At 39.1% G+C, this 20,136-nt stretch overlaps 1 long non-coding RNA gene across 2 annotated transcripts in view; it reads right to left on the minus strand.

Annotated features, from left to right (window-relative positions):
• Positions 1–20,136, minus strand: part of LOC144022295 (uncharacterized) — an 82,043-nt gene that overhangs the window by 14,806 nt on the left and 47,101 nt on the right. The window contains exon 3 of one of the 2 annotated variants that reach the window (XR_013284299.1): positions 6,936–7,273. The exons of the other annotated variant lie outside the window; for it this stretch is intronic. This is a non-coding gene — a long non-coding RNA (uncharacterized LOC144022295). Of the gene's footprint in view, positions 1–6,935; positions 7,274–20,136 lie in introns of those variants that run through there. 2 annotated transcript variants of the gene reach the window in all.

The raw sequence follows: 20,136 nt of genomic DNA on the forward strand, positions 1-20,136 counted from the left end.
ACGAAAATAAAGACTAAAATGCTAGATTTATAGTCGACTAAATGGTGGCTAAATAAAAACGGGATGGGGTTGACTATCTATGATAAAAACTAACAAGCGTGTGTGAAACTGGACTAAAATTGAGACTAAATTTACAAATGGCGCATAAATTAACATTAGTAATAGCAAAAGGTGACTTATATAATTTGTTTAAAATGCTAGTGCACATATTTATTTTAGCTCGTTGTTTCAGTTAGAGAGCTAATAGGCGTCATGTGAAGATGATTTGTTTGTGTTAATAATTGAACTACGGAATAACAGTTATTTGTGTAACATGGATTTGTGATTGCGTACGTGCTAGATGATGATTATTTGTTGTCCATGCATAATATATACATTAATCTAAACATGTGAATTCATGGAGATGTCCCGTTTTTATGACCCTCTCCAATTGAAGTGCTTTGTTGTGATTTTTGTTTCACTTTAGGCAATTACAACCCCCCTTTTGGGAGTGGGTTTCAGATTTGTGCACTCTGTATAGTGGCAGCGCTTGCTGCCTGTCGCACAAAATTAGTGAGATAGGTTCACTGTAGGTATCACGCAATTCCTCCGCACTAAACAGGCAGAGGTGGGCAAGCCTTTGTTCTCAAGGATTTCTATTGGGGTCAGATAGGGAATGTTAAAAAAAACAGAAAAGTTCAAATGGGCACGTAAGAAGCTTATATAGAAATGGTCATTTTAATAGAATAATCATTTTTTACATATATTAATGAAATTGATTCATTTAAGCAGGAACAATTCCATCATCAAATACAGTTAAGCAAATTTTACCGGATTAAAGAACATAGTGGAATCAAATGTTGCCTGTGAGCCACACTTTTGCCTATTTTAAAAGGATAACACATAACGCCAAAGTCATCCTTGTGATTTTAATCGTAATATGTGGCATATTCTCCATAAAAGCTGCATTATTGCTATTGCCCTTCCCCTCTTTAAGAGTGACCTCTTTTTTTGGAGACGCCATTACATGAGACAGTTGCCCTCGCTTACGTCACACGGTTATTTTTAATAAATGCGTAGCGCGTGATGCTTGCATGCGAACATTGGTGACCTCGTCAAGGTCATATGAGAAAGACTTTGCCTGCAGACAGAGCCGCTTGCATTTGCATGCATTAGCTCCAGCATGTGAGCAAGCGGTTGGACCTCAATAACGACTTTTTCTATTTTGTTTTGTTTTGTGTTGAAAGTAAATATTTGGTTATTTGACTTAAGAGTGAGTTATTTTCTAATCTTGGGTCTGAAGAATGTGAGTGCTAAGAAGAAGAATCAGATTGTGTCTATTCTGCCTTCTCTGAGTGTACAGTTTGGCATTCAGGACAGTTGATTTCATTTGTGAGTGATCTGAGTTGAGCATGCTCACAGAATGTATTCAACTTGTAATCCAAGGTACCATGATACTGACTTTTTTAGTAAATGCAATTAGTTGGCCTTTTCCGCTTCTTTGTATCTTTCCCCATTAATTGGACCTGCACAGGTCGTTCATCACCTCAAACGGCCTGACCCGGATCGAATGATGCACCACTCTCAGCTGATGCATGCTGCTTTCTTTTGTGCACTTCCTTCGCCAAAGTGGATTGTGGTGGTTTGCTCCATTCAGAGATACAAAAGAGTTACAAAGGAGAAAACGGATGCTACAAGAATAAAGCTTTTAAATTACAAGATGCAGTGGCAAAAACAATGTTGAAATATTAGATGGATTTTTTTTCTTAAAATACAATGCCGATACCACACTGTGCAGTTTTCCACATGGCAGACAATATTTTAAAAAGAGTCCACCTGTGTTTGTTTTGTTTTTGATACTCTCAGTTGAGATTTACTGCAAAATTAACAAAATAAAAAGAATTACGTGCTATTACATGTTATTATATATTAATTACATTACATTTAAAAGACACATTGTACAAAAGTCTGTTAGCATAAAGCTTACGTATCATATGACCCACCATAAACAGGCTAACAAAATTAGCATCAACTTTGGGGTATAAACCTATAAATTATTAGTACAGAAACATAATAAAATAATACTCAGAGGAATATATTATTTCTACTACAATTCGCCTTTTCATCAAATCTACACAAATCTAGTGCATACGTGCACTACACTGCCCCCTGGAGGCCAAACAATCGAAGCAACGTTTGTCCGCTCATGTTCAATACCAATTTGTGTTTTCTAAAATACATTATCATCACATTCGCAAGGCGTAATGTCAATTCCAAGTATGTAAATTCATGTATTCGGTCTGAGAAAAAAGTGGCATCAGTGCTAACCTAATAAATCTGCAAACGTGAGAATTTTTAGCTGTTAAACCAACCATAACACTTTTATAACAGATTCTGTGTGTCATACAGTATTCTGTAAGTCCATTTAGGACTACAAAGTGTCTGTCCAAGTGGTCCCTTTAAGGAAGTACAGCAGCACATGCTAGTTGTCACTTGAAGTGGTCGTCAGGAGAGCTCTTTACATGAGGAAAGGAAATTACTTCTTTTATATAACATTTTTTACCTGCCCGAGTCCATTCGCTGGAGCCAGGGGGCTTGTTTGTCTCCGCCGTGGAGACAAGGGCGGGTTTGCATTACGAGATGCTTTTCACTTTACTTGTTTCCACGAGAGAGAGAGGGAGAGAGACAAAAAACATGAGCGGCTTGTCAAAGTCACCGTAGTGAATCGTTGCAGTGTCTTTTGGGACAAAGCTCAGCAGGGGTGGCTGCAGAGTGCACTTCATCACCCGAGGGGAGAGAATCACTTAGCGTCGGCCTTTCGAGATGCGATAAAGCCAACGTGGGGACTTCATAATACTAAAGCAGGGTAACACGTACCGATTTTTAACATCCTAACAGATTTTTTTTTTTTTTTTAGGAGGGTGACATGTGACACAGGAACAAGTGAACTTATTGAAAAGGTTTTTACTATCTAAAAGCACTGTCAGTCCCAACCATTTTCTAAGCAGATCGGAGGAAAAAAATCACTATTTACATCACCCACGATAATCATTCAGAGGCATACGATAATCTGCTAATTTTGCTCACAAGTCTCACAAGTGAGGGAAAATGCTCCAATTTGGACCGATTATTGGTATGTGTGTACCCTCACTTTACAATTATCTGCCCGACTGAGAGCTGAGCCGATCAGAGATTTAAAATCACTCCTCATTCCTCCCTCACCACAGGATAATCGCTTATCCGCTAATCAGGCCTTTTCTGACTTAGATCACAAGGGAGGGAAAAGGCTCCAATCCGGACTGATAATCGCATGTACTGCACCTTACAATTGTCAGCCAGATCATGGACCCCACCCCGCAGGATAATCTTTCAGACATCCGATAATTGGGCCTTTGCTGACTTTGATCGCAAAAGAGGGAAAATATTCAAATTGGGCCAAATTGCAGGTCCGTGTTTAGTTACACCCACTTTACTTTACAATTGTCTGTTTTCCAGCCAGAACTTGAGACAAAGTCATGAACACACCGCACACCACAGGATAATCACTCATGAGAAAACATCTGATAATTGGTCTGTCTTTATCCCAAGTCATTTATCAATATCGGTATGTGAGCACAAATTCGAGAAGAAAATCCACTCTTAATATACCCCACACAACTGGCTACAGGATAATCCTTGTGGAGATGTCCGATAATTAAGCCTTCGATGACTGCATTGCATTGATTGCAAGAGAGGAAAAATGTTCAAATTCAGCCTGATTTTCATTATGTTTGTACCCCGCCTTGTATTTGCATCTCTCGATATATCTCAAGACATCATTTGCCTTCTAATTGCAGGCTCTTTAGCAGCTAAAAGGTTCAAATGACATCAGCTGAATCCGCAAGGCAGCCGGAAGATGCAACAAAGCACTTTTTTCCCTTTCGTTAAAAGTCATTACGCTTAAGGAATAGAGGACAAATTCCGGGAAAAGCATTTAGCAATTAGACATCCAGCGCCCGTCATGCTTTGTAATTATGGCCAATGCGTGTGATTAGGGTAAGAGGTTCAATAAATTACACTAACATACTTTTAGAATCGCAGAAGGAACCGTCTATGAGGACCCTAAAAGAGGCAGAATGCAACTATTGATTTCCCTTCTTGCCCTCCAAGGAAATTTATTTGGTGGCTGCTGAGCAACGAGGCCCACAGCAACCTGGCCTTTTCAAGACAAATTCTTCTGGAAAAAGAATTTGCATGTCAGAAATCTTTGTTTTTAAATCATCTGATATCCATCTACCATTGATACTTAATTGTTTCAAGTTCAGGTTTAAAATTAGGCTCTAACGACAGAGTTAGGGATTTTAGTAAAGGTTGACGACAAAGTTTCAAAGAAGGGCCCAATCTGGTTTACAAGCCATGGTTAAATTGTGGAATTAGAGTTTCAAGCCAGGGTTAGGGTTTCAAACAAGAGTAACACATAGAAATGGGTTTTACAGCCAATGATACATTTTTAAAGTTGGGTTTTAAAATTGGATTTGGGTTTCAAATACGGTTTAATGCCAGGGTTATCATTTTAAAGTAGGGTTTCAAGCCAGGGTTGGGGTTTAGTTAGGGGCCCCAAAAAGGCTTTAAATCTGGAGTTGTGTTTTAAATTAGGGCTGTAAACCAAGGTTAGGGCTTCAAGGCTGGGCAAAGGCTTCAAGTCAGGGTTTTGTTTTTAAAAATGGGCTTCAAGTCAGGATTAGGGCTTCCAATTACAATATCAAGCCTTCACAAATGGATTTCAAAGTCGGTCTTCAAGTTTTGAATTGGGGTTAAAGGCCTGGTTAAGGTAAACCAGTGTTAGGGTTTCGATGTTGTGCATGTTTAGTGTAAATTAGGCATGGAAGTAGAATTTTAAACCACGGTTAAGGTTAAGGTTTCAATCTAGGGTTAGGGATTTTCAAAGTAGAGATTTAAAACAGGATTATGGTTTGAAGGTGGGGAGGTTTCAAATTAGGGTTTTTAAGACAGGGTGATTGATGGTTGCAAGCCAGGTTTAGAGTTTCAAAGTCAGGATTCAACACAGGCATCTAAAACATCCTCTCATGGTGATTTTTGAAGATGATGAGACATGCTACTTTTTGAGATTTTTGTTTTTAAATTAGAATCAACTGGCTACAATATAGCTGATGGAGTAAAGAGCCCAAAGTGATAACTTCTATATGCCATGTAAAAACTGCCACTTTGTTTACATGGCAGCACCTGAATCGCAGCTGTTGGCTTTAATCGACTTTTCGGAACAGGGAAGATTTCCCAGTCCCAGGGACGCGCGCCTTCAAATCGGCTCTGAAGGTTCGTTGGCCGGCGAGGAAGCGCAGGGAGGCCCGCCGTCGTCTCGGCGGTCAAAAATGCCACCTTTCAAGCTCCGTCTGCTTGCCGGGAAAAAGGTGCTGGCGCTCTTTCAGAAGAAACGGATTGCGCAAGACATCTCCCAACCCGGCGGCCCTGGCGGCTGTCCACACCTTTTTCCCTTGAGCGGGCTTACAGGAGCGCATCACTTGTCAGGGATTCTTGCTGGAAGTGCAGAACCAAGGCTTTTTTTTTTCTCTCTCTTTCTTTTTGTTCCTCTTCCAGTTTCTCTTACAAACTTCTTGCCACTGCATACGTTCAAGTTTTTCTTTTACACTTTTTTTTTTTTTTAATGGCTCTTTCTATAATTATGTTTGTTAAATTTGATCTTTTATGTATTCTGGTGATGGCCAGAATGCAAACATAGATTATCTAATTTGCAAGCATAATTCTATATGGAAATTGTTCTATTGTTAAACTGTAACAGTTTTCTAGTTATACTATCATACTGAATAGCTGTATGATGTACTTGTTGCATTTGCTGGCCTTGTACAGAATTTATTTGCTCGCATAATCGCACTTAAACCTTAAAACTAATATCTAGCCAATTAGTATAGTTTCGTTTACGACGGTAGAATTTTGAACAATAATACCTCAAGTGGATTGTGATTTCAGCATGACTAATTTGTTCCTTAGCTACACAGCATAGTATCGCTTAAGTTTACGGTAGTTTGGGTACGGTATAATTTTATATGATAAACCCAGATCTGGATCATGGTTTCGGGATGACCAATTAGAGTCTGCTACGTAAATAGCATAAATATATATTTGTCTGATTAGGACTTACATTGCACTTTTGTAGTAGTTGCGAAAGCTATGTAGCCAATAGCATGACGTCATAGCCGCATGTCAAAATATAAAACTGGACCTACACTCTAAAATGTCAAGGCGATATTAAATGGGATTATTTTATTGTCTTTAATGGGGGTTTGTGTCTCGAACCGTCGCACGCTGTCAAACAAATCAAAGGATAATGTTTCAACCATCTGTGTATTCTTAACGCTACTGCCCCAGACAACGCTTACAGTCACGTAACGTACTTCACGAAAACTCTGAAAACATATTTCTCAAAGTCAGTAGGAGGCGCTGAGACGCGTCTTAACAATTAGATGCAACACAAGACATTAAATCATCTCCTCACCCTCACATTCATCAAACTGTCAGCTAGCAGCGTGTGCCGTCAAACGCATTTATAATGTAGATGTCACGCACTCGCATGAGCTAAACCACCTGCCATGCGTACATACACAAACTTTTTCGGAGGCTTGACCTCTAGTATATTTGCACAACTGTGAAAACTTATTATTGAAGAACTGCTCTACGTCACAATGAGAACTGTACCTAATATCTTGACCGTCACTTGTAGATTATATTACAAATGCCTTTGTGTGGATAGATTGTTGCCGGTTGTACTTTTGAGCAGCAAACGGTGATTCAATTTTAATGATTTCCTCAATTTTGCACTCTTGACTGGCTTGCAGCTCTAGTTACAACAACATGACCTCATATCAGTGGATTGTGTGGGAAGATAGCATTATGTCCTCCATCCCGAGCCACGGGGATGGTTTGCGGGGCTTTGTGGGAGTAATGCCTGCAGGCTGAATATCAAGCTACTGGTGCTACTGGTGGCAACAACAAGCTAAAAAACAAACAAACACAACAACAACTCGGGTTTGGTTCGCAGAGGCCTGTGAGCGGCTATAGAAGCAAGAGAGCGAGAGAGAGAGAGGGTGAGCTAAAGGCTGGCATGAAAAATCTATCACTTCACGCTTTGCAAGGCGTGTCATGCAGAAATTGCTTGAGGTCAGGAAATTGTGGGTTGCATCTCCATCTTCTTCTCCTTTTCGGCTGCTTCGCTCTGTTTGGCTCCTGCCTTCTTCTTCTTCTTCCCCTTCTTCTTTTTCTTCATCTTCTATCTTCACCACTGTTCAAATGGCAGGTTTTTGTGATATAAAAAATGAGTCCAAGATAAATCATTTCAAAACTTTTTCATCAATAAATGTGACCTACAGCCTGTACCACTCAATTGAAAAAAATCTATATTTTAAGAGGCTAAGTAAAAATAGACATTGATAATATGGTTGCACACCTCCTTAGAACTGCGGATGTATCATGTGGCTGCTTCTGATTAACCACTGTTAATCAATTTGAAATAATGTTCTGTTTTTGAATAAAGAGATGAAAATTTCTTTAATCCGATTAATCGATGAAGAAAACAACCGACATATTAATCGATTATTAAAATAATGATTAGTTGCAGCCCTAAGTGATATATAGTCAAGTTTCCAGGCGTTGCGTAGCTCCGCTAGTTCATACCGTGCTGTGCTAGGTTACGCCGACCCACAAATAAAATCTCCCGTCTACTCCTTGAGCGGAGTATTCCTCCAGTGTGGCTAGAAGCACAATAGCAATTCTTTGCTTTCAACACTTCACCGCCAAAGACGAGGTGGATTCGGCACCACTGAGCTGCCTTGATTGCATCAGCGGAGAAGCGATGAAATCCAATCAGAGCAGTCAGTGAAGGGAGAGGAGTCGAGACGACGTCGGCCGTTTGGAAAGAGTGCGGAGACTCGACGGGAACGGGCTCGCAAAGAGACAATTGGGAGAGGAGAGTGATTGGGGGCAGGATGTAGACGGAGAAAGGTCACCTGACCAATCCTGAACCGTTATTCGCTTGGGCGTCAGTGTCCAATCTTATTAGGCTCGGAAAGTTGGATTGAACAAACGCACTAGTCCTTCTATTCCGCGTGGTAACACCTTCGCTGCAGCGGGTAGACCTAATGAGATCTATTACAAGAGCTGTGTCAAATAGGAAGCAGAAAAGCACCCGGTAGAGCGAAGATCATCCAATCACAAATCACACTCCAACACCTTCACAGCCTCACAGACAGTTGGCGAATATGTCTATGATAGAGGTCGTGTGCTTCCATTTGGGGGCTGAAGGCAAATAGTTGATCAAGTAAAAAATATCAAGTATGTCATCGATAGTGTTGACTACAAACAATCTGAAGTCATTCACGAAACATGAATATGAGCAAACCCTCTTCTTCAGTGAAACATTATTTGTTATTGCTTTCCTACTTTATGTTTACGGTACATTGTGTAGCCTAATCGCACAGTTGGCTAAGTGGTTCTCAAGCTTTTTGCAGTAAGTACTACATGAAAAATACCCATACACAACAATGACCAGCATAGTACTGTATGCCCAAGTATCATAACAAGAAGTATGCCTATATTTTCAGTAATACTATTGTAAACAGCTCTAACATTAGCATTAACACTGACTGACTGATTAATGTGTTGGCCGTTTTATTTGGACGATATTAATGGTTTTAAAATTGTCAATAACTAGCTGACTTTTTTGCAAAGTTTAGATTTTTTTCCAACACATTAGCACTCATTTTATTCTGCCATATATTGGAATCGGCATTGACCCGGAAAGAAAAACAACAATTAAATAATAATAATAATAATAATAATAATAATAATAACATTAAATAATAATAACAATAATAATATAATACTAGTAATAATAATAATAATAATAATGAGTCAATTAAACTGTGTTGCACATAAAAATTAATTTAAAAATGTCTAGTTAAGTGTTTGAAAAGAATCATTTCTAAAATATTGCAAATGCAAATGTATTGTACTTCAAAGTTAAATAAACCTGAACTGTAGTGGAATAATACATGCCTTAGCCACTTAAAGATTATGCAAATTGAATTATTATTATTATTTTTTATTTATTTATTTTTTGCATACTACATTTTGCATCCTTAGGAGAATCTCTGGCCTAAATTATATTTGATAATTTTCTGAAAATAACATTAAAAATTATACTTTATAAAAGAGGGAGAAATAAGAAAAGATTATTAACATATTTATATAGTTTTTCTCATTGAAATTTTGTTGAATACTGTTGTCTTCGAGTAGTAGTTATTGTTGAAGTCCACTTGCATTAGAGATTTAAAAAAAGAAACTGCACTTTGTAATGTGCATTACTGCCACCTACAGACCTGGAGTGGAACAGTACCACCTGTCACCTTGTGATTTTGCAGTTAACCAGCCATTTGGTGCATCCACAACATTTTATAGTTTGTTAGTTTATTTGCACCGCAGCCCGATGAGTCACCAGGCATGTTATCAGAAGCCATTTGCATTGCCGAATGGCTTTATCTCAGCACACTGCTCCACAAACACAATGACCGGATGGCAGAACACCGCATGAGCAGAAATAATGACCCTCTTGCCGTACCCTCCTGCCAAAGCGCACTTTTAAAAATTCATGTTTATGATCTAATATTCATGTCCAAACAGAGGATTTAATCCACATTACTGGCGCAGGAGAAAAAAAAAAAAAATGACGCTTGGCGTGTGTAATTCTGGTTGTTAAGCCGAGGCTGCTCGTTTTGTGCCTCACATGTCACATTCACAGCATGCTCACACCATGCTGACACCAACGCCTGCACCTCCTAACATTGTTAAAATGTGACAATATTATGTCTGGAAGCATATGCTTACTTTTTCCTCCCCCCACCAGTGCTGGCAAGCCCGCCTACTTATTTATCAACACATCATTGTATAGTTAGTGGAAAGCAACCAAAATTGCTGTGATTTTTTTTTTTTTTTGTAACATTAACAACCTGCACCCATTAGCTAGCTTTTATAAATGGCGTCACTTTACTTTTTTTCATGCCAACTCATTAAAAAAAAAAAGCTCATAGCTCTGTGCTGAAGAAATATTCCCCGATAGAATACCAATTTATTCAAGGGACAGTGTGTAGGATTTAGTGCCATCTAGTGCTGAACTAATCATTCATTCATAAAAAACAAAACAAAAACAAAAACTAAAAAAACAGTATTAATTCAAATATGCAAAAAAGTTTTCTCACATAACCATATATGTTTTTGTATAATCGTAGGTCTAGTAATTGCTAATTATATTAGACAGGTTGTGCCACGCTATAAAGGAGGCTGATATGTTTCGCCGCTGTCTTTCTGCTACGGATACCTGAGGGAGACAAACTAAGCGAATGTAGTAATTGTTGCAAAGTGTGGTCTCTCTGAGCCACCGTAGTGTGCGTTTTGCAAAATTGTTACATTTTGTTATTTCACCACTAGATGGCAATAAATCCCTTTTAATTTATTAATTTATTTATGAATTAATTTATTAAGGTGTACAATTAATTAGATTAAGTACTGTTTTTGGAGTCATTTATTTCTGATTTTGTTTATGACTTTGTTTGTGCCGACTCTCCTTATCCATTACAAGTGAAAATACAAGACAGGACATAGAGAAAAAATTAGCAATTCCATTGGTTAATATAACTCATATTATGCTATGTTTTATATCTATAAACAATAAAATGGTATTTCTTAAAAGTGTGTAATAAAAACAATTGTGGTTTTTGGAGGCCTGGAACGGATTAATGGCATTCCAATTTATTTCAATGGGCAAAATTGATTCGATGTACATTGGTACCTTGAGATATGACATTCAGCCGTTTTGGTTGTTTGTGTTTTGTTTTGCTTTGACTTGTGAGCAAAAAATTTGAGATGTGAGCACTGTATGGTTCCAGTGAACTCCTCTAAACTCACTTCACAACAAACAGCAGATTGGCAGATACATGTTAGCTTAATGCTAAGTCATAAAACAAAGAACAACTGATACATTACAAAAGCAGCTTACTGAAGAGCTGTTACTGTCGCTATGCACACTGCAATGCAAAACATTTCGCTATGCACACTGCAATGCAAAACATTTCTTCAACTCAGACCTCAAGGCGCCATTGTACAAGAAAATTATAAGTCAAAGTACCACTATACTGTAGTTTATCTGGTAAGTGTAGCCTAACTTAGTGATTGAAGGCCCATCCATTTTTGCATGCTAGCTCAACAACTATATTCAAGTTATGTGCAATCTTAAAGCTGTGGAAAGTATTTAGCAAATGCGTGGTGACAAGACTCCTGGAATTTGATTAGAAAATCAATTCGCCACCTGTGGAGAAGACGTCATCCGTCGATATTCACGTCTGCGGATGAACGCGCCGTTTTTCTTGCCGCGCCGCCACCTGTGTCGATGACCAAACAGGCTCACCTTGTCTTTTTTTTTTACCGCCTCGAGAGGTCGATGGGGAAAACAGCATGTGGATCTGTATCCGTGAATGTGGGGGTTCTTTACAACCCCCCGCCTCATCAATACCACTACCAAACAGGTATTTGTATGCGTGATTGTGTGACAGTCCCCGTAATGACTTGCGCTTTCCTTCTGCACTTCTTTTCCCTCACACACCGCCTGACGGAACATCTCAAAGGCGGCGAAGAGAGCAAAATCAATAATCTATTCTATTTAGTGTGCTGCCGTGTCGGAGTGGATGAGGTGCGAGCAGGTGGAGCTGTAGCGGGGAAAATCTGGAATTTCGAGGTCCAGTAAGTGTGGTTACATATGGCGGCTTTGTACTACTGGCAGGGGGGGAGGGGGTTACGTTGTAGTTCAATTAAGAGGTTATTTAGTTAAGTTTGACTAACAAAACAAGCATTCCCAATAGTGTGCATGAAAGCCTTTTTAGCTTTGATGCCAGTCAACGAGCCCTTCGGTCCTTCGCTACTCTACTTTCTCCACCCACTCGCCTCGCGATCGACTGCTAAATTAATCTCTGTGATTAAACCGTGCGGGAAAGCTTGACACTTACGTCGCTTGTACTACAAACGCTAAGATTTAGCCTCTCCACGTTTTCGTGTCTGTATATTTATGTCGCTTGAACTTGGCAAGCGACATTGGCTTTGTGCTCAACTAGACCTGTGTCGGAAAACGTCTAATGAAAACAAACGTCGGCGGCCTTTGAATTGATTCAGTGTGACACGAGGTCCAATTGACAAACTATTAAGTGCCGTGCCCAAACTGAGGACAAATCAGCTGAGGAACAGGAAGTGTAACTGTCCGTTGCTGTAGCCTTACGTCGACTGCATACACAAACACAGAGCAGCGCATCCTTTGACTCTGGGACACCAAGGTTAGTTATTATGGAGGAACAAAACTGCCAAAATTCAAAATAAATAATTGACTAAAGAAATAAATGACTAAAAGTGAAAATAAAAATAGATATTAAAATGGTCCGTGTACTTTTCGGCCATTCGTTTTTCCTTCTGAAGCAAGGACACGGAAAACGGGAAACAAACTGATTTCCGTTTTTTTGTTTTGATGTATATAAACAAATAGAGAAACGAGTAGTCTCCCGTTTTTGTTGGAATAAAAATGAAAATGAAAAACAGGAAACGAGCCTTATCCGATGTTCTATTAGGTGTTTATTTAGCACAAATCGGGAAATGAAATGTGGCCGTAAACCGTTTTTCGTAAGCTGGTTTCTCCTTGACCCGGAAGCCGTTCATCCTTTGCTGCGCGTCACTGCTGCTGCTGAAGTGGCAGCTTGCTGCCCCCTAGTGTCTATTTCGAGGCCTTTAGATGGCTATCACAACCTGATAGTGGAAATGAAAAATAACGGCATGACATGACGTCTAGTGAAATCGCTGCACATCTGTGTAGCCAATTTGGCCCTATAAGAGGACTTTCGGAGAGAAATGTCCGAGGGTGGCTTCTCAGATCATTGTCTGTCAGAGGCCTCGAAATAGACACTAGGTGGCAGCAAGCTTTACTGCAGCAGCCACAGTGACGCCGCAAAAGATGAACTAATGCAAATGTTTAAAGTGAAACTATTAAGCGTTGTCCGTCATCCATGGCAAGCGCATCAGAATATTCCAAAAAGTCCCCATTACTATTCACCGCCATACATCACCAGAGAATACAGTATGTGTCGCCATAGATCGAGCAGGGCAGATAGGCGAGGGGGAAGGCACAGGTGGAATGAAGAGTAGGCGACGGCTTGTGAATGCGGAAGTAATCATGTGTTAAAAAGGGATCAAGCAAAACAAATTATGCTTCTTTTTTTTTTTCACAATTTAAACAAGTTCCCAGCTGTTTTGAACAACACACCAGTGACTTGGTTTCATCAAAATACTGCAAAAGATCAAGTTTCAAACAAGATGTCATTTCTTGTCTCTGCTTTTATTCTCTTGTTTTCGTTTGAGTGGTGTCCTGTACTGCAGTGCTTGGATGCAATTTTCTCAATCTGGTTTCTGATTGCGAACGTTGGGCCTTTGTGGACATCTGCACGAAACTGACTTCCATTCCATTTAATTATAGTGTGCTTCAAAAAGTTTATATTGTCAAGTATTTTTGTTTTCGTCCTTTACTCTCAAGAAACTTTCTGCATTTATGTGAATTTTAGTGTATTGGAGTAGTTTCTGCGATGTTTGTTTCCATAGTAAAATATTAATTTCTGTCAAAATGCCAACTTTTCATCACTTGTAGAGCTTTTACACGCCGTCAATGTTATGAACTCCGAGTAAACAAGAAAGTGATGACAGTAAGCATCAGTTCCCGGATATGAAACGTATTTAAATATGGTCCTCAGAGAACTCCGCTTCAAAGCGTTATGCGAGGTCTTTTCCTTGCCAAATATATTAATTCAGTTTCTTAGAAATAACATTTTAAAAGGGGAGAATCCCACTTCCATCATTCTCTCGAGCTGACATTTAAAGCTTGCTTCAAAGCTTGGGGGAGCCATGAAGGACGTCATTGTGCTATTTAATTAAAATGACACATTTTACAAAAAAGAATACTTTGAACGTATTTGGAGACTAAGGGCTTTTTTTTTTATGTTTAACGGTTTGAACAACACTGCTCTACTCTATTTCTATCATTTTAATTCCAGCAATCCAACCAACATGGTGAAAACGAATGTTCCCTCCAAATGCTTCTTACAGCAGATGGAATCAGTGTGGTTGTCATGGTGACATGATGGACGGCCTATCCACGACGATAGAACGCACTTTGTCCATCCATCTGCCAATAGTGTGGTCACGCTATCTGTCACATCTACATTTAGTGGTGAAAAAACAAGCAAAGGACGTGAGCGTTGTAACCGAGGTTGTTGGGACTCCATTTCCCATAATCCTCCACTTTGGCTCAACATGTATGCCTCACTCAAAGCTCAGGAAGCATAACTGGATCTTAAATTTCAGTTGTATTTTTCCCCTTGTTATAGGTTATTACTTGTATCTATTGTTGTAAATTATTAGTTTTTTGAAACAATTTTATACTAAATCCATCATTGTATGATTAAAGCAAGAAGCAAAAATTACCTTTTCATTTTTATTATATACAGCAATATATATTATATGTGATAATGAATTTGCATTCATTATTACTTGTGTGTTGTTTTTTTAAACTTATTTACATATTATATTTTTTTATTTCATTACATTATACCAAACCACAACCTATTCTTTTATTTTTTTAAATGTAATTTTAAAATACATTTTTACATCAATTATTTTGATTGATATGGTTATTTGCAAGGACCAATATTTACAATGTTACTATGTTTTTATGTAATTTAACTTTCAATCGTTTTTGGTATGAATGTATTATTCTGTTTTTTTTTGTAATTTCACTTTTTTGGGGGGATGTGCATATTTAGCTAATTTAGTTACAATTATTATTCCATTGTAATTAAATACTATTTTTTAAAATATGTTATTTATTTATCTTATTAAATTGTACACCTATTTTTATGACATATAATTTATTTCTTAAGCTATTTTTTTAGTCTTCTGTAGTCAGTAATTGCTTTATTAATGACCTTTTATCAGGATGTATGATTTATTTATTTTTTGTACTGCAACTGTTTGCTTTTGCTCTGCTCAAGTGTTGCTCCAACCAGGGCACATGGGCCACAATATTTCATTTTACATTTAAAAAATGTGCACCATTCATTCTGGTTCATCCTAATACATCTAATCATAGTCAGAGGCGGGCCTCCCCATGTCAGGCGACGGCTTAACCCGCCATTATGTGACGATGACACACTCTCCTTCCCGATCGGCTGCAGTCCTTCAAGTCTCGTCTTCTCCTCTCTTGGGGTGACAACGAGCTATTATGCGCCACATAATTGCACTTGGTCACGCCGCACATTGGCCCAGTAGGGAGAATTGCAGTTATTACTAAGGTGGATATAACATCCAGTCAAATCAATCCATCTTTCTCTACCTGTAGTACTACTATGAATATATTTCATAGCTATTATTTTTTCAGCTGGCATAATCGGAAAAGTGTAGTCTCCGGGGGAGGCTAATTATCTGCAAAACTCATTATCATCTGTACATACAGTAAACGAGCCATGTGGACTGATGAGCGGCTGAGCGCTGGCCTCCCACCACCAGGGGGCTCTCAGCAGGGGAGGGGGTGGCTTTCTATCCCATCCAAGGTCATGTTTTGCTATTATTGCCATTTCCTCCAGAAAGGTAATCAGTGCAGTTGATTTGTGGTTAACTTTGCAAACGATGTTTACATCGTCACTGTGCATCTCCAAAATCAGCCATTTTCGATGCCATCAGTTACTACATTGGTATTATACCTTATATTACTATTCGGTTGCGTACTACCGTCACCATAACACCAAATCAAAATCATGTTCAATGGGAAATTTAATATGAAAAAAATTTTACTTTTTGAATACGGTGCCAGCGCCAGCCATCCACGTCAAAGTCTGCGATCATGCACACCACATGGACCAGAGAAAAGGGCTTTAATACAATACATACGCAAACAAACAACCGTGGTTACATAATTTTCCAAAACTCTTTTTCAAATGTCTTAGAGCCATGAGTAATGTAATGCATTAAACAATGATCTTATAGGCATTGTAAAAGTAGGAAATGTAATAGTATGCAGTAAAAGTAACTGTCGATTCGATTGTGTGCTACCTTCTGCACCGACCAACTATCCAATTTTAACAAAGAAGATTTACTCCAGTGTATCTTAAACTCACACTTTCAATCTTGGGGCAACATAATGCCACACGGCTCCTATGGAGTGAGGAAAAGTAGCTTGTTTTAAGGGGCAGGGCTTGTCTAATGAAAGACAGAGACTGGACACTCTTCACAGGACGATATTACGTCAGGGTCACCAATTGTGGATAAACCGTAAGCGTCATTTACCGCCTCTCAACAATTCTAATACTGGTTGTTGTATCCATTATGCTGTCGTCCCTCTCTCAATCATTCAACACATCTATCCGAATTTCTCTTTCTATCTACCCTCCCTCTGTCCTGCTCCTCTCTCTCCATCTCAACCCAACCGGCCGAGGCAGAAAATCGCCCACAGATTCAAACCCAGAACCTCAGAACTGAGAGACAAATGTGGTCACCACTCGGCATACCGTGCTGCCCACAAAATCCTTCAAAGTACATTGTTTCAAACATACTTGACTCCCTTGCCCTCTGTTTGACTTTTCACTACCCTTCTTTTGTATTTTTTTACATGTATTTTTTCCCTGTCTCTTCTGCTTAAGTGACATTTACAAATGAGGGTAAAATCGGGAAGGCAGCGGATCTGAAATTGGAAAAAAGCACCGGAGTGAAGATAATGCCACGGGCTGCTGCATGATATCAAACCAAAACGATATGAAATGTCAAAAGATGTGACGTCGTCGCGCTGATGAATTTGATGCGCCCGCCTTCATCAAAGGGACTTTTTTTTTTTTTTTTTAATCCCCCTCAGGACTTGTAATCAAATTTACAAGCTAGTTCATTCGAGGCCAATCAGGGGATTTTTATTGTAATGTTACACCGTGTTTTGTTTTGTTTTTTCAAGAAAATGATGGTTGGATTTGGTTAGGTTAGGTTAGGTTAGGTTAGGTTAGGACCAACACAGCATCCAACACGCATAAAAGACCTTCACTGACAATCTGAAGTCTCCTCCCTGTTGTAGTACCAAGACGAACCTCTGGAGGCAGCGTGGTGTCACAGAGCAGAAACGTAGTAGTAGAAGAAGCGAGTCTGATAGTTACATTGCATTACACAACGGGGTATATGCCACGGAAGAGGCGGGACTGTTTTTTGCACAACAGTTTGTTTCCGGTTCGGTTTGCGACAAAAATACTTGTGGTTCCGACTTTGTGCCCCGTTCGCAACCCGGACCGGAAATAAACTGATGTGCAAAATCACGTCCCGCCTCTTCCGTGGCATATACCCCATTTTGTTTCACGTCAAGTGGATTAGATTTGTGTTTGTAAATACTGAAAAGGTTTAACATTTACGATTTCAGATTGCGAAAGATTTTTTTTTAAATAATGAATGAATGTTTCCTAAATCACTCTTCACCTCAACACTAAATAATAGATCAACATAATCGTCTCGAGACTTTTGACAATCTGGTCTTTGTTGACTCTGATCACAGGTGAAATTTGGCCTGATTATCGGTATGTGTATACCCCGCATTACGATTGTAGCCCCCACCATTTTCTGAGCAGATCGGAGAAGATAATATTCACTCATCATACTACACACTACAGAATATCCCTCAAAATAATCCTTCAGAGATCTCCGACAACCTAGTGTTGCGGACCTTGATCGGCAAGGTGTAAAAATTTTCCAAATCAGTCCGATTATCAATACGATACACCATTATATGTATTATTCCGCTTTTTTACATCGTAGCTCACTTTGTTCGCGCAAAGCCTTCTCAATTGCAGCTTTTTCATCATTGGCTCCCCGAGGTCGGTAGCGGCAGTTAATTTGCAGTAATTTGTGAGACGGGGGGGACGAGGGGGAGCAGGATGAAGGGCCCGGGTCATTGTTTAACGCGAGCAGTCAATTACGCCGGTTCTAATGAGATCAAAGTGATGGAGGCCATCAGGATGGAACATAAAGCCTCATCATTTGGGCAGATTAATCGAGTCGGGCCGGAGCCTTCCGGATCCTTGACTTTAAATGAAGTTTGAGCTCTGGCAAACAATCTACGGGTCAGTCTATTAACCTTCTGAATCACGTCGCGGATTAATGATATGTAATCCGTACAGGAACTCTGAAAGGGAGCATTGTATGGACTTCAAGCTAATTAAAACTTGATACCAACATGGATTATTTTTCTTTTAGCTTTCTTGTACGCTGAACCTATAAATCCTTTTGCAAACATTCACAGTGTCACAGTGTCATGACTGACTGACATTTCCTTGCTATCACCATCCTCCAGTCGGATTTTCATGTAAAATAGTAAAATAAATAAGAGCTGCCATTTAGTTCCCCAAACATTTCTACACTAAGTGAAATGGTGCCTTTCTTGTTTGTGTCGTGCATACTTTAACCAGATGTGCAGGTTTTGTGTTACGAAGCAAGTGCGGACGTGTAGTTGTACTTTATGTGTGACCCTGAGGCAAATGAGCAGATGCTTTCCTTACCCTCTGCAGGTTTATATGGAAAGAAAAGTATGGGGGAGGATCAGAGCTCTCCTATAGAAACAGAACAAGAACACGGTGGTACCTTCACTTTCGAGTGATCTGAGTTTTTTTGTTATTGTTGTTTTTTTAAGATACAAGCCATTGTTAAACCGATTTTTTTTTTTTGTCTTGAGAATAAATTGGGAGCAAAATATGAAAATTACCTCATCTTTCTTGAGGTTTTTTTTTTTAATCATCAAATCTACGTGTAGTACAGTATATTGCCCCCTGGTGGCCTTTGGTGATGCACAAGCTTTCTAATTCTTGGGATGTTTGGTAGCTTTTTTTTTTTTTTTTTTTTTTTTTATTAACCGATACCAGTACAAGTATTCCCTCTTTGAGAACCGATATATAAAATTTCATTTAACTTTAAATTGTGAACAACCTTTGTTTCTAAGGCAGATGATGATTTGCATAGTATAGTGTTCACATGACGTCATGTGACCCACATTGGGTGCTGTTCAGGATGCAGAGAATGTTGAATGTGAACGAACAAAGGAGTGGCCAGAGAAGAAACACATGGATTACGATAAAGATTTCCAACCGACAAAATCGACCAAAGGGTGTTCTGACCATTTTGTTTAAGGTACGTATTATTGTAAGGTTGTTCAAATTTTACCGTATTTTACCGTAATGCAATCGTCTTATATGTAACCCATGACGTCAGTGAATACCATCTATAGCAGGGGTCTCCAAGTTCAGTCATCGAGAGCCCCTATCCAGCCTGTTTTCCATGTTTCTCTCCACTAACACACCTGATTCATGATCGGGATTGTTATCAGGCTTCTGCAAAGTTTGCTGATTAGCTGATCATTACGTTCAGCTGTGCTGAAGGACGGAGACATGGAAAACAGGCTGGATAGGGGCTCTCGAGGACCGAACTTGGAGACCCCTGATCAAAAGTGTCAACTACTGTCACGGAGGATTTACTAATTTTTTTTATTTTATTTTTTTTGCCTAAAGTATCGGCACATAGTATCGGCAGCTTCCACAAGTACCCGATACCTTAAAATAAGTCCGTATCGGCCCAACACTGATACCTTCTACAGTGTCTATTTAAATTCTTTACATTATATGAAAGCATGTTATTGTTTTCGTTGTTTAGTTAAACTATGCAATATTGGTGGGAGTTTAGCGTTGAAAACAGCTGGCAGTAATTGGCTTTATTCATTCCGGTACCCCAAAAAAACACCAACAAAAACTGCAATGTTTTTTTTTTTTTTTTTTTTTTTAAAGAAAAGTAGAAATACAGAGGAGACCTACAGTTAAAGAATTATTTGTTCTTCATTACTATTCATCACTGGCACTATATTGTCAATGTTACTATATGTATGTTGAAAAATGAGACCTATAGTATCAAATATGACAAAGTCTTAATGTGGGAAAAAGTCCAACAGAACCCCCCTGAAAGCTGACAGTGCGATAGAGCGATTTTAATCCCTCCGCG

Source organism: Festucalex cinctus, chromosome 7, assembly GCF_051991245.1.
Source record: "Festucalex cinctus isolate MCC-2025b chromosome 7, RoL_Fcin_1.0, whole genome shotgun sequence".
Classification (NCBI taxonomy): domain Eukaryota; kingdom Metazoa; phylum Chordata; class Actinopteri; order Syngnathiformes; family Syngnathidae; genus Festucalex; species Festucalex cinctus.